This window comes from Delphinus delphis, chromosome 7, assembly GCF_949987515.2.
Source record: "Delphinus delphis chromosome 7, mDelDel1.2, whole genome shotgun sequence".
Classification (NCBI taxonomy): domain Eukaryota; kingdom Metazoa; phylum Chordata; class Mammalia; order Artiodactyla; family Delphinidae; genus Delphinus; species Delphinus delphis.
This window is the reverse complement of record NC_082689.1, coordinates 40710932-40726399: the sequence shown is the minus strand read 5'-3', so window position 1 is coordinate 40726399 and position 15468 is coordinate 40710932.

Below are 15468 nucleotides of genomic sequence, written 5' to 3'. Positions count from 1 at the left end.
ACCATAAACAAGACCAAAAGACAACCCTCAGAATGGGAGAAAATATTTGAAAATGAAGCAACTGACAAAGGATTAATTTCCAAAATTTACAAGCAGCTCATGCAGCTCAATAACAAAAAAACAAACAACCCAATCCAAAAATGGGCAGAAGACCTAAATAGACATTTCTCCAAAGAAGATATACAGACTGCCAACAAACACATGAAAGAATGCTCAACATCATTAATCATTAGAGAAATGCAAATCAAAACTACAATGAGATATCATCTCACACCATCAGAATGGCCATCATCAAAAAATCTAGAAACAATAAATGCTGGAGAGGGTGTGGAGAAAAGGGAACACTCTTGCACTGCTGGTGGGAATGTAGATTGATACAGCCACTATGGAGAACAGTATGGAGGTTCCTTAAAAAACTACAAATAGAACTACCATATGACCCAGCAATCCCACTACTGGGCATATACCCTGAGAAAACCAAAATTCAAAAAGAGTCATGTACCAAAATGTTCATTGCAGCTCTATTTATAATAGCCTGGAGATGGAAACAACCTAAGTGCCCATCATTGGATGAATGGATAAAGAAGATGTGGCACATATATACAATGGAATATTACTCAGCCATAAAAAGAAACGAAATTGAGCTATCTGTAATGAGGTGGATAGACCTAGAGTCTGTCATACAGAGTGAAGTAAGTCAGAAAGAAAAAGACAAATACCGTATGCTAACATATATATATGGAATTTAAGAAAAAAAAATGTCATGAAGAACCTAGGGGTAAGACAGGAATAAAGACGCAGACATACTGGAGAACGGACTTGAGGATATGAGGAGGGGGAAGGGTGAGCTGTGATAGGGCGAGAGAGAGTCATGGACATATACACACTAACAAACGTAGTAAAGTAGATAGCTAGTGGGAAGCAGCCGCATGGCACAGGGATATTGGCTCGGTGCTTTGTGACAGCCTGGACGGGTGGGATAGGGAGGGTGGGAGGGAAGGAGACGCAAGAGGGAAGACATATGGGAACATATGTGTATGTATAACTGATTCACTTTGTTATAAAGCAGAAAGTAACACACCATTGTAAAGCAATTATACCCCAATAAAGATGTTAAAAAAAAAAAAAAAAAGAAGAAGTCTGGAACTGAAAATATTTTCCAGAATTGTTTTCTGTAAATTAATACATAATGTGAAGCAGAGATAAATATTTCAGATTTTTATTGTTTTGTTCTATAGTTATTCTTCAGAGTAAAGCTGTAAAAAACTTTAAAAAATCTACTGTTTACAGGAAGAATTGGATACGAAAATTTCCACTTGGATTTATTCAATCTAAAATGTAACTTAGAGAAATACTAAATGTTTTTATTTTATTTATAATTCAAGTTTCTATTTCATAAGGTTATAGGCTATTGCATAGTTAAGAGAGAGTTCCAAAAACCATATAATTAGTTTTATAACTCTAAATGTATCAAATGATGAAAGTTTGAAAATACTTTAACTTTCCAGATTTCTAATTGGAATTAACTATGTACATATTAACTACATAATATTTAAAGTATAAAAATTAACTTAAATTAATTGAAAATCTGTGCAATCTTTTATGTTTTCACACTTCGGGAAAGGTATTGTTTGCACATTGTTTTTAGAATGGAGAAAGAAATGGTGCCCAAATCAATCATTACTATCAAGGTTATTCCTAGACAAAATTGTAAAAATGAAGTTTATTTTCACATTTAATGCCTCATTTTGGTCTGCCTGGCAATTGTTTATTCTTGTACAGACCTTTCTAAATCAAAATTTCCAACTTTTGTTTGTATAAATTATTCTAAGAGTATTTTGCCACTATATCACGTAATGTGTTTAGAGATGATATCAGTATTAGTAATCCAGATATAATTTACCCTTTAAATGGGTCTTTCTTCGGGTAAAGGCTTTATCCAAAAGTAAAATGCAAAGCTTATGGTATAGACTACTTTTCAGGGACTCAAGTTAAAAAGAATAATTTAAGAGTAATTGATTTACAATGTTGTGTTAGCTTCAGGTGTACAGGAAAGTGATTCAGTAATACATATGTATAAATGTTTATATATTCTTTTCTGAGTATATTTCTTATTCTTGGTTCATTAAGAAAATTTTTTAGAATTTTTATTTTCATAAGTAAACTGGGTTTTGGAAAAGGACAGATTATCTTTTGAGGAGTGTTCGTTTGTCCTTCAGTGCAGAAACTACCTGTTTCAACAAAATGTCATATTAAAAAAATCTCATGTAAATTATTGTGATTTAAAATAAATACAATTTGACATTTAAAATTTTCCTTTCTAACTGCTAAATTATGAAGACAGAAGAGATTCTGGTTAAATAACATTGATATTTGCAGTCTATTATTTAATCAGTAAATTTTTGAATGTCATCTAAACAAAGCTGGACATCTTTTTAATTAAATATTTTACTTTCATTCTGTTTTTCATTTTGGTGTATAAAAGATAATAAAAATAGAGACAGTTTAAATCTTCTTTAAAGTGAATAAGAGAAAAAGAGAGTTCTCCATAAGAATGAGATAGGAACCAGATTAAAATTTTGTCCATAAGTTTATCTAGATTGCACAATGTTCATTAGGATTATGCACAGAACTTGGAAGATTAAATATAAATATATTTCCATTATGGATTGAATGTATATACACACACACACATATATATACACACATACATGTATATAATGTCATGCAATTCATTTTCAATAATCAGGGTTCATTTAATCTAAGATAATTCTTATACCATACACATTCTGTTAAAACAAACAAACAAAACTCCAGGAAACCAGTTTTTGAGAAAGGAGGAGCAAGGAAGTGGAAAATAACACCTGTCACAATAAGACTGTGTTAGAAGATTTGTAGATTTGCTGGTTTATAAACTCTACACCACTTAAAATCTGTAAATAAAAAAAATTCACTTTGATTCTTAATTCTCATTTATAAAAGCACAATACACAGATTAAGCTTTGACCTGGCCATACAGAATTTTAACAGGATGGCTGTTCCTCAAGCCAACTAACTTTGGAAATCAAGTTAGTCAACCTCTTGGTGCAATTAGCAGAGTGTTGATTGTATTTATACACTTTGGGCCTCTCCAGGTTTGTATGTATGGTTTCCCACTTGTGATATCCCTAGTCAAGGATACTGATGTAAGCAATTGATATTTCTAACTCATCATAAGAACTATACTGAAAATAAAACTATTTTAAACTGTAAGATACATGCTCATAATGAGGCAGCTCAATGTCTTTACTAACACAAACCTATACTTGTGTGTATAAATGTAATATATATTTTATTTGAGACAGAATTATTATTAGTGTGAGACTGGAAATACTCTTATTAAGATGCACTGTAATCGTGTCAAGGCACGGTCCTAGACCTTGCAAAGAAGTCTTAAACCAGCAACATGTTTTGTGATGGAATTCAGTGATTAAGTTACTCAGCTCTGCTTTTCTCCCTTGATTCCTCTTGTTTAGCTCTGATGATTCTTAAATTTGGCTTTCACTCCAAACCTTAATTCTTGAACTGGCCACATCAGATTTGGCAGATTTGCCCTACAAGGGCAGAGTTGAGGAGCAAAGCTTATTAGCAAAACCCATTCACACAATTATGTTCTCTCAAGTCATTTAAATAGCATTTCATGCTTGATATTCAAAGCACTAAGTATTACACCTAGTAATTGCATCGTTAAGTACAATAAAAGTCTTATGCCTGGGTTAAATGTCATAATAGTGTATAATGATTAGGGCAGCTCATTGTCTCTATAATCACAATCCATTTATATTGTTAAAAACTATACCCTTCCAACTTTCCCCCATGGTCATATTTTAAGACTACATCAAATTTTTTGTGTTATTTTCACTCAAATCTATTTGTTATTGTCCTAATGACCTCAGTCTTGGCCTGGATCATCTATGATCCTGACCTGAGTACTCCATGTGAGTTTACCGAGGGCCATCATAATTACTTATACAGCAATTACATACTGTCAGTGCATTTTTTTCATGGCAGCCATTTGTTTCATGTAACTCAATAACCATGAAAACTGTGAGACTCACTAAACAAAAGTTAAGGTAGACCATTTTGATTATGTAGGGTTTTAATGATTTATTTCTAATTATGGTAATAATATGTGTTTTAAACATATGACATTTAGAAAGGTATAAAAAGTAGGCAAAGATGATCCTTCTGGATATTTTTATTTCTTTTAAGGGAAATGATAAAAAATTAGCCAATACTAGTACTATAATAACTATATCATTTAATGAGAAATATTGTATGTCTGGCATTTTCCTCAGTTTTCTATGTATTTACTTTTTTAAACTTCCAAACAATACTACAGTTAGGTATTGTTTATCTCATTTTACAGATAAGCTAATGATCAGAAAATTTAATCAAATTATCATAGGGCACAGAATTATTTAATATAGTAGTCAAGATTCAAACCAATATCTCTTTGACTCCCAAAACGAATATGTTGATCACTATATTTTAGCAAAATAATGGAATGATTAATGATATACACTTTTTAAAATTATTATAAAGATGTGAGGAAAGTTGGAATGAGGATTTAAAAAAGACAACAAAGAGTATTGCTTTAGGCAAATGAGATTAAACCTGCGGAGGACTTTCTGGGCACATATGTAAGCACTAAGTGGCTTAGGATACAAGTTGGTCGATATGCAAGGGACAAGTCATCCAGTATACAACTACCCCCTCTGTAGGGGAGGCTTTCTGATGAACATTGATATGAGTCTCCAATTATCTAAATACTCTGTGCTCAGTAATATAGGAATAGCCATATGGATGGTAGACAGAATAATAGCTCCCCCAGAGAGGTTCAAGTTCTAATTACTAGATCCTGTGAATATGTTAGGTTATACATCAAAGGAGAATTAAGGTTGCTCTTCAGAAGACCTTGAGGTGAGGAGATTATCCTGGATTATCTGGGTGAGCCCAATGTAATCACAGGGTCCACATATAAGTGGAAGAAGAAGGCAGGAGAGAGTGTCAGAGTGAAGCAATGTGGGAAAGACTGGAATGGCTGTTGCTGGTTTTGAAGATGGAAGGGGGCAACAAGCCAAGGAATGGAGGCAGTCTCTAGCAGTAGAAGAGTCAAGAAAAACAATTCTCCTTTAAAGCCTCTAGAAGGGAAGGTAGCCCTGCTAATATTTTGATTTTAGACCGGTCATATCCATTTCAGACATCTGACCTCCCCAAAATGTGATACTTTTGTGTTGTATTAAGCCACAGTTTGTGTACTTTGATAGAGCAACAACAGAAAACTAATACAATGTGACTTTCCCTCAGATCTCCTTTTTTCCCAATCATCTAATCATATTTCCTTTAGACCCTTGACACACATCTAAGCTATCAGTCAATTCCCAAGCAGACCACAATTTCCTCCATACCAAGCCACATGTATTACTCCACTGCTATTTTGGTCCACTCTTGGATTAGACTGTAGTGAGGCAACAGTCTATATTCAACTCAGCATCATATCAAGGTGAATCCATGAACTGGGTTTGATTTTTGCCTTCTTCTACCAGCATGCCATAGGAAAATTCTCCACAAGGGCATAGGTTTGAGCTGAGTAAAAAGGGGTTAGTGCAATAGAAGCAAATGGCATGATATTGGAACCACTTGTTTGTATAATTTATTTAAACCCTCTGGACATGCTCAAGCCAAATCCTGAATAAGATTTTGCCATCATATTATGAACTTTTGACTTGACTAATTTAAAAAATCCAGCTCACGATCGTCAGTTCCTATTATGTGGTCACCCGAAATTTCATGATTAGCTACTCTCTCTGTCTGGGCCTAGTATCCCAGGAGAAACTTTTCTAGTTCTAAGTAGTTCACTGCTGTTCAAGGAATTTGTCATGAACTCCATAAACATCTGTATCTAGAATCCTGGGATCAGCGCGGCCTGAGTGGCAAAGCAGATTGTGGGAGAGTCCCAACCTGCTACAGAACCCTCTCTTCTAAGGGCACAACTCAAAACTGCAAGCCTTTTAGGCCATAAAATATATACTTAAAAATGATATTTCTAATAGTGATATACGCTGTATTTCAAAGTGTGGAATATGGTGTCTCCAAAATCTAAAAAGTTTCATTGGTGTTTGCCTTTACCTTAGAGGGGACATTCTGGCATAACAAAGATCATTGAACTTCTAAAAAGTGCACCCCAGAATCTTTCTCAGGTTTACAGCAAAGATTTTTGATTCATTTCTCTTACAAGGACATCCAAAGTACCTGCCCTTTTCTGCACATTAAGTCCAGCAAGCACAATGTCATCAAAAGAGTGATGTTTGCAGAATGTCAATCAAGTCAATCAAGGTCCCTTTAGACTTTACTGTAATAGCAGAATTAACATAGCTCTGGGATAACCTAGTAAATATGAACTGTTCCCTTTCCCATGTGAATGCAAACTATATTGATCTTTCCTGATGGGGATTAACAAAATGTGTTCACCAGATCAGCAGTCACATACAAAGTTCCAAAGGCGATGACAATTTGTTCCAGCGTAGAAATTACATCAGCACGGCAACTATGATTAGAATTATCACTTGATTACATTTTTAGGAGTCAACAGTCATTCTCTATTAACCATCTAGGTTTTCCAGAGGTCATCCTGTTGAACTAAACAGACAATTACAAGGACCACAGCACTTAGTAGGGTGTCAATTGTTTCTGCAATTCCAACCAGGATGCAGTGTTACTTTTGACTTAACTTGTCTAATGGTGGATGTGGGAGGGGGATTGTGAATATTTTCCAGAGCTTGCATTTGACCTTTCTACCAAGGTGGCTTTTGCTCTATAGACCAGAAAACTAATGTGAGGGTTCTACATATCAATTCTGATTATGCTCTCAGGACCAGGAAAATAATCATAGGGTGGTCCTTAGCTCCATTGGACCATTAGTAAATGTTTTTAAACCAGAAATCAATTTAGTATCGTATTATCTCAGACTCTGTATCCAATAGCTCTGAAAGGGTCTGAATATCCTTTTTATTCCCGGTATACAGTTACTCTAGCAAATTGCCATGGGTCCATTTGAGAAATGAGAGAGAAATGCAGCAACTTTTCAGAGTCCTTGCTCAAAGGTAAAGGGGTTTCTCTTCATTTGATGGCCTCTAGGTCTAAAAAATGGCTCAGATCTAGAAAATTAGGTGAGAAATTTTCCATTTTGGTGGCTGACACCAGCCTTCTGTTCACCAGATTTTGATAGATTTTAGTCATATAAATCAAGGAATAACATTATTTGCTGTTAACATATCCTGTCTTTTGAACATCATGGTCTATAAGCCATTGCTACAGATTTCTGCAAGTCAGTGATCTCTGGTTGTCATTCTGGCCTTACTAGCTATTAGGGTAAATATGTCACTTTCTCACTCAGGTTTAAATCATGCTTACTGCCCTATGCTCTTTCAGATTCCTACTGCCATTATTAAATTTAAAGAACCCTTTTCTTGGCAACAACATCTAAATTCAACCCTGACAGAAAAGATGGTCATCACTGAGATTCTCAGTGATGCCATTAATTCTTCAGTAGTACATACCTTAATGCTTTACTTAAAGAAGTATCCTTGGGTCATTTCTAGGTACCAGTCAAAAAAATAATAATAATCTACTCTAATACATTCACATCCACCTCTCACAGGCACCAGACTTCTTTTTCAAAACTTTGTCAAAGTGGTTCTGACAAGTCCTTCTTATTTCCTCTAAGCCACTATTATGTCCAAACTTCAAGGTACCATACCCACCGTCTCATGGGAAAGAGTCCCCTTGCCATAGCAACTGTATCCAGCCTATATTTTGTTACTCCCCAGTGTATCACCCTCAAGATCAACCCTCTTAATGTTTCCCTTGTTCTCACTATACATATTAGCCAGGTACTGCAGCTCTTTTGTTGAATAAGTTATTTCTGTAGAGGGACTGGACTTCTCTACTCACATTATATTGTGACAACTATAGTTATTAGAGGCAATAAATGTAAGCATGAGTGGAACTTGAGGAAAACAAACATCATCTTGTGAGGCTTTTATCTCACAAAGCCTTTGAATCTTCTCCAAATAATGGGAGGCTGTTAAAATCTTATAAGATGGAAGCAGCAACTTTTACTGGTCTGGAGGGAACCATAATTTGGGGTCTCAAGTTTATCTGGTACCTCTATCCAAATGCCCTTAACCTCTTTCTCTGGGACCCACTCCTTTTCCCAAGGCCTTAGTTTAGCACAGAAGACCATCTAAGTTTGTACCTTCAGTACCATTTATAACTCTGTAACTCTTAAAACCAAATTTTGGTTCTGATTTGTCATACAGTCTTCAGGTAGCCTGAACCTGGCTGGTGCATTAGACCTATATTGTCATACTGGATGTTCAAAATCAGAAATTAATGAAGCCAAGTGCTTACATCACAAATTCCCTTAAACCTGTTCCAGATGGCCTGTAGGTACCTCTTAGTGAACATACCATGTAACTTAGATTTCAGGACATTTCTAACAGGTGACTGACATCTTTTCCCCCAGTCTTTTGCCTGACTCCATCCACTTTGTTCTCAATCCAAATGTCCACCACGCAAGGACACATTTCCTGACTTTCCATCTAGAGAAGGACTCCTAAGTCTCCCTTTCTCTCTTTCACATTTAGTGCTTGTTTTCAAATAAAATTTTCATTAATTGAAATCCCCCTGTTTATATCTTATTTGCTTATATTAGTCTTCTTTCAATGAAGAATGATTTCACAAGATCAGTGATTTCTCCAGGTTTTTTTTTTTTCATTTCTGCATCTTGAATTCCTAGAACAGACTACAACATACTAGGACATGTCACTTGCTAAAAACAATTAAAAAATGCACCTCTCTGAGACTCAGAAAATCTGATTTCCCTGAAGGTTGCAGTTTTGTTAGCCATAAGGTTATCTATAGAGAAAGAGATGGTCAGCTGGAGATAAAAATATCAGCATTAGTCATGATTAGCTGACTGGAGGATACGCAGACAAAGGGTTTGCTAACATTCCCTGATTTAGAAAGATTCATCCACTAAGTCTCAGGAGCAACTGGACAAGCACAAAATTCCCCTCTGGTGCAAGCTTTTAATTTTGTAGCAGAGAGAAGTCTAGAATGAGCCCTCTTTATCTATAGGCTGAACTTAAGAATAAAAGAGAGACCAGAGGACCTTAGTCTTTCCTGATCATTTCTATGAGAACAACCGATTATATATGCTAATCTTCATCCAGTACAGAGGTGAGAAAAAAGATAAGGAACTTCTACTTCAGTGTCCCCCATATGGAAACCTGATATCACATAGATGACATTCTGCCTCTTGTCATCCCCAAGGCTGGTTTTGGCAAAGCTGTATGTTTCATATTTTATTAAAGACTATCAAAATTTGAGTAAAAGTATATTGGGGGGAGAGATAAATTAGGAGTTTGGGATTAACATATACACACTACTATATATAAAATAGATAAACAACAAGGACCTACTATATAGCACAGGGAACTATATTCAATATCTTGTAATAACCTATAATGGAAAATAATCTGAAAAAGAATATATATGTGTGTGTGTATATATACATATATATATATAATCTGAATCACTTTGCTGTACACCTGAAACTAACACATTATAAATTAACTATACTTCAATTAAAAATGGTAAAAAGTAAAAGTAAATTTGGAAGTCGGTAGAGGAATGAGAGTTCTAATCAAATTATAGTTTTAGAACAGCTAAGAGTTCATAATAAATTGAACACTGAAATGCTTTATTGAATCCTCAGTATACTAATCACAATTATATTGCAAACTTGAACAGGTTCAGTAATATTAGTCCTGCCTGACTTTTCTTATGATAAAACCCCCATTTTTCTACCTCTAACTGTTGCTTCTTGATTTCCTTCTGCCAGAAAAAAATATCTGACATTCCATTCCTCCCCTACAACCTCATCCAGCTTCCTTGGTCAAATCAAAACTGAACTCAAAGATGACTTTCTGTACTCAAACTTTCTTAACCCTACTTGTGTTAGATTATTCCTGTGTATTGCCCTTATTTTGTATAAGAGCATTATACATTTTTGCCTGGGACCCTGTGATTTGCAGTGATGCACACGTGGGAGTATACTTCCACTCCTCATTCCCCTTGGGCTTAGCTATTTGCTTTGGCCAATAGAATATGAGCAGACCTGATGTAAGCCATGTTTTAGCAGATACTTGGAGCTCCTATATGGTTGGCTTTTGCTCTGTTTCCCTCTGTTTAGTGAAAATCATGTCTTAAATAGGGAAGGCTTCTTATCCTGTGTCTTAGAATGAGAAAACTCATGGAGTAAATCTATATTAGCTGATCCACAACCCCTCACATATAATGTGTCAAGAAATAAATGTGTGTTGTTGTAAACCACTGAAATTTGAAGAGTTTTTTGATCCCATAGTAAAGCTGGCTAATAAAATTGCATATGGACATGTTTCATTTTATTTAAGCCTTAGAACAATCTGTTTGTGGATATGATAAATCATATATTCTGTATGATTTACCTATTTCCATCTGTTTGTGTGTGATCAATGTATTTATCCCAAATCCTTTGGGATATGGTTTCAGAAAAAGAGAAAACACACATATCTCTATTGTAAGTCACCCATTTTTTAAATAAAGATTTGAAAATCAGTCCTAAAAGGAGGCCTCACATAAGCAGGTCCAGATGTAATGTATCTTTATGTAATGTATCTTTATCTTTGTCTTTATGTGGACCTCACATAAGCAGGTCCAGATGTAATGTATCTTTATGTGGCATTTTCCTATGCCTCTGTATTTCCTATGAAATTTGCTGCTGCTAAAGACACTCTATTTACAGGTAAGATGTTGGGAAGCTGATAAAAAAAAAATTCTTCCTTGCTGTTGTTTTTAGTTCTCAAGCTTACATTTTCAATCAAGAAAGACACACTAACAAACAAGCAATGGTATAAAGAAATGCTTGATATTAGGCCTTTTTTGTTCTTGGGCCAAATTTAATTTCAGCAAAAGCACATCATTATCCAAGAAAAAGGATAAAAGGAAAAGTCAGTTTTCTAACGTCCCTGAATATTCCTGCCTTTTACCTTTGATTGGCCCAGAAAACCTGTATTCCTACAAAGACTATTTCATAAAAAGATTTGACCCAGCGTAATATGCATTGTCTTAACCATTTCTGAATTTATATACTCCTTGAGGGAAAGAATCAAATCTTACTCTTCTCAGAATATATACTTAGTGCCTAACTTGTTACTCCTAAAGCAGTGGGCATTTGGAAAATGCATGTGAAATAAATATATAATGTTAGTTTAATATTGTTGGTAAGCATAGTTAATATTTTGTAAGGAGGGCAATAATAACTAATATTTTACATATACCAAACTAAAAGGATGGTTAATGGAACAAAATTCTGCACTATGACACATATTAGTAAATGCTGCTTGAGTAGCCAAAAGGATGGGTCTAGAAATTATATAAAAATTATAGAATGGAATTTTTTCCAAATAATAACTATGAACTTTTAGAAAATATTCCAGTGGCGAATCAATACAGCATGCTGACATGCAACAATTTTGTGGAACTACCTATGCAGACAAATCTTCAGCAAAACACTTTCCTGCAGTTCATAATTGCTGCCCTTAATCATGAATATTTCTCTCAATAGGGATATGGGTCATAAACTGGTTTTGTGGCCCTTGTGCGAATGTGCATTCAAACATTGTCAAGCTGACCTAGAGGGGTGGGATGGCGAGGGTGGGAGGGAGGTTCAGGAGGGAGGGAATATGGGGATATATGTATGGACGTGGCTGATTCACTCTGTTGTACAACAGAAACTAACACAGCATTGTGAAGCAATTATACTCCAATAAAGATGTATAGAAACAAAAACAAAAATAAACATTGCCAAGCATGAAAGTCATCAACAGAGTGACATTTGGATATAGGAATATTTCTTTAGAAATCCTGTGTTCTCTATGATGAAATGGTGCTAAATTGGCATGAAAAAAAAACTAATAATATTTTCTTCAGTAACAGGATGATAGAAGGGAAAAGAAAGTCTTTCTTATTAGAAATGAGAAAGGATGGGCTGGATAGTTTTAAAATTAATACAAGAGCTGTTCATATTTTTAACCAAATGTAGAAGCCAAGGAAAGGTAAGTTAGAACTTTTTTGAATTTTTTTCCACAGATAACTCCATTGATACTATCCTTATTAAAGGAGAGTAAATTGCATGTCCCCAGACATTTTTGATTAAATAACCAATAAAACTGAGATTATTGGCTACTTCTCTGAGGCATTGGAATACTACTAACAGACTGAAAATTAACTCCCCAGTGGCAAGGATATTTTTGTTTTATTAAAGCTTTATATAAAATATTGCTGCCTGATATTTTATTTATTCATCTTTAGAGTCAACTTTATAATATTTTTAAATGCTAAAACAGCAATCTGAATTGCCATGGCATGTGGTAGAAAGTTTTGTTTATCACACACTGTAAAAATATTATTCTGGGCTTCCCTGGTGGCGCAGTGGTTGAGAGTCCGCCTGCCGATGCAGGGGACGCGGGTTCGTGCCCCGGTCCAGGAAGATCCCACATGCCGCGGAGCAGTTAGGCCCGTGAGCCATGGCCGCTGAGCCTGTGCGTCCGGAGCCTGTGCTCCGCGACGGGAGAGGCCACAACAGTGAGAGGCCCACGTACCGCAAAAAAAAAAAAAAAAAAAAAAAAAAAAATTATTCTATTTTTTAATATGTGGTAGCACTAACTTCTGTTTTATTTAATTGTATCCTTTCTAGTATGCTTGCTTACAAACAGATTTGCCATTAGATAATGATTAATTTATGATGATAAACAGAAATTTAGTATACTTTGAAGGGAATACAAACTATTGAATATCACATAATCTAATATTAACATCACTATTAGAAAGGGAAAATATGACTGAGAACTTCAAGTTATTTAAAGATAAGTTGCACTTACTCTGCTGTTATCACTACAATATATTGTAATATATAAAGAGATAGCAGGATACATAGATATAGATAACTGCAATTTCTAAAAGTGTGTATGAAAACTACCTTATTTTTACTTTTATCTTTGATACTTTTTCATTGCTGTTATATTGTATTTTCAAAGATAACATCCAACCCCAAATAATTTAATGAATATTTAGAATTCTTTATAGAGGCCAATTATTATTTATATATTTTATACTTATATATTTGAATTCAAGTGTAAGGGAATAAAGTATGTCAACTTTCACAGCATAGTCTAAAACAGTGAATATGGAGCTGATAAGAAATAAATAGATAGCTGGCATATATGCCTCTTTGATATTAAGAATGAATATTCATTTGTACTTTGATCACTTTTTGAAAATATATTTTGGTGTGACATACTTAACATCAGTATAAAATGAAAACATCTTAAGATGCCATGAATGATTACATAATATGACCCTCTTTTTTACAAACTTTTGTTTCTATTTTAATCTTTATTGTTTTATCAAATAAGCTACAGGGAACACAAGAAAACAAACACTCAGAATATTCCTATTTTCCCATTCTCTTGTCTGCTACAGTGGATAACTAGAATTTAGAAAAACTAAGCATATTTTAAGTACGTACTCAAGGCAAGTACCTTTATTATGTCCATGATAAAATGGCCCAGTCACATGTCTATTTTGCTCTTTCCTAAAAGGAAATCTATTATCTCCCCACTATAACTTCATCACCTTGTGTTTAATTTAATATTCTCCCTAATGATCTCTAAGGCAATATCTGCAGCATTTTATTTAAAAATATTTAGTTATACAAGTACACAGATACAGAACTTTTTTAAAAAGGTTAATATCGTGAATAATGATTTCAAATTAAAAAAAAGGAAATAAACAACTACTTCCCTACAATCTGTGTGCGTTGCTTCTTTTTTTTTTTTTTTTGAATAAGAGAGAAAATCATTCAGTGATTTCAATTTATCCTGTGAAAGTGAGTAGACTAAATTACACTTTGTTACTTCCCTCAAGTAGTTAATTAAAGTAGGTTGCTCAGTGACTCATTATTGCAAAATGATGTTTTATTTAAATGTGAATGAGCAAGAATCCTTAAACTACAAAAACCAAATGAATTCAGCCTAAGGACTTGAACTGTTTTTTGATTCCTTCCATGAGACTTATAAAAGAGTGGGCAAGATAAGACATTTTGGAAAAAATCAAATCTTAATAACATCTATTACACTAGATGACTAAAAATATATAATCCTCTTTTCATCAATAGAAGATAAGGATTGGGTACTAGGGTTTCATCGATTAAGATGTGGCAGTTTTGATCTGTTTTTGGTGGTGATTGTGTGTGAAGGTTGGGAATTTGATGGGATTTGAAAATTCTAAAACTTGATAAACATCAAAGCTACTGTCATTCAGAGAAAAAATATATTTTTCACAGGCCCCTCTCACTACATCAGAAGCCAGGGCAGATATATTTTAAAATAATTCCCTACAACAAAAATAGTGGCAAAGGATAGATGTTTAATTCTCACTTAAGAAAAAGACATATTCAGTATTTGTTATTGGTGGGTGGCTCTCGTACTCTCTTACAAGTGGTGATTCTGGGAACAAGGCCACTGCTATCATCGTCAGCATATGAGTCCCAAAATCTCAGTTTGTCTGCAGTGAACCAATGGAAGAAAGAAAGAGCATGGAGGATTGTAAGTGGGAGATTTATTTTTGTCTAAATCCTCATAAGCTAAAATTTAAAAAGTAAAAGTCTGACTACTAATTGCTCAATTATTTTTCTATTTATTAAGGAAATAAATTTTAAAAATGAAAATGTTCCTTGTTTATTTACCACTAACAAACTATTCTTTTTTATATATTTAGAGCCAAATTATACTTATTAAATAACTTTATGTCTCATTAAACGTTTGTTACTATTTTTATAAGATGAGAAATACATGAATAGCTAATTACTTCTAAAAAGTAACAGTGTCAGACACTGTTCTAAGTGTTCTACAGGACTTAGATATTTAATCTTAACAGCAATACTCTGATGTAACATTTATGCCATCCCCAGTATACAGATGTGACAATGGCCCCAGAGAAGTTAAGTGATATCTAGTAAGTGGAAAATCGTGTATCTGAAGCCAGGACGTTTTGCTCCAGAGTCTATACTTTTAACCACCTTATTATAAGTTCAGGAAACTAACATTTTTCTTTTTTCTTTTTTCATTCCGACTTCCAAGACAGTATTTGTTCATAGATTGTTTCAAGTAGGAGACTTGTGAATCACTTAGAGACCACATTAGCTTCGAACACTACTACTTGTTAAATATACTGCATGTTAAAAATGCTTAGAAGTAATTTGTAGATCGTTTCCCTATATATTTGTGGAACTAAATGCAAACTTTATCTTAAGATTGCTAT